Source organism: Mustela nigripes, unplaced genomic scaffold, assembly GCF_022355385.1.
Source record: "Mustela nigripes isolate SB6536 unplaced genomic scaffold, MUSNIG.SB6536 HiC_scaffold_6158, whole genome shotgun sequence".
Classification (NCBI taxonomy): domain Eukaryota; kingdom Metazoa; phylum Chordata; class Mammalia; order Carnivora; family Mustelidae; genus Mustela; species Mustela nigripes.
The window spans coordinates 1-1,020 of NW_026745564.1; the positions used below are offsets into that span (position 1 = coordinate 1).

At 41.3% G+C, this 1,020-nt stretch overlaps 1 pseudogene; it reads right to left on the bottom strand.

Annotated features, from left to right (window-relative positions):
- Positions 1 to 6: 6 nt before the first annotated feature.
- LOC132009169 (thioredoxin reductase-like selenoprotein T) lies at positions 7 to 405 on the bottom strand (annotated as a pseudogene).
- Positions 406 to 1,020: the final 615 nt, after the last annotated feature.

A 1,020-nucleotide genomic window follows, 5' to 3' on the forward strand; every position in this document is an offset into this window, starting at 1 on the left:
CTTGGCCCCACTGCCAGATGCTAGGAGCTTGCATGCCAAAGAAAGCAAAAGGATCCTTGCCAACAATTATTAAGCCTATTAATACTAGTTTGAAGACTGACAGGAAAGATGCTATGTGTCTATATATGGGTTGAGGGAGGTAATTTTCTCCTTCAATGCGGATGTCTGGGTACCGCTGGCTTATAACCCGCATGTACTCCTCAAACACCCGCCTATAACCTCAGGAAACACAAATCTGGAACTTCAGCAGCGGCCCCGTGGCGTACTGCATCTTTAATCTTTTGCTAGGCACGCCGCCCAGGTTGGCCGAGGCATCGCTCCGGATCACCGCCGCCGCCGCCACCAGGAGAACTAGCAGAAACCTCATCTTAAGCGAGCCAGCCGCTTCGGCCGCGCTCAAACGGAGACCGGATCTTTCTCTTTTTACATTTTTCTTTATTTTCACAATTCATAGTCTAACTATGCTTATTTGTTGTGTTATGTTCCTTTTTTTTAAGTTGTATGAAGGAGGACCTGGGAGGTATGGGAACATTCCGTCTTGGCAGGATCACATTCCATTGATTTTTACCTCTGAAATATCTTTCAAATCCATTAATGTCTTAGCCTTCCCACTGTAGCATCTTTAATATTAATAAACTCACCTGTCTTTTGGACAATTGCAGTGGCCTTCTCACAAATATATATTGTCATTTTTTTTTTAGATACCCAAAAAAGTTGACAAAAGATTTTTAAAAAATTACTTCCAATGATGAAAGCCAATCTGGAAGATGGAGCTTGTATTTTCCATATTAGGGCTTCTACAATTCAATGGCTTTAGTTTATAGGGACAACGTATCAAATCATTCCAAATTTGGATTGACTACCCAAATCTTAAAGTTGTGTGTCTTAAAATTATAGTAGTTCAGAGGAGGAAGAGATCATTTCCAGCTAAGGTTTTATGAGACAAGATAGGCAATGGTTAAGGTATGAACAGATGTACAAGGCATACTTGGGGTGGTGGTAGAATAGACTTGTTTGTTT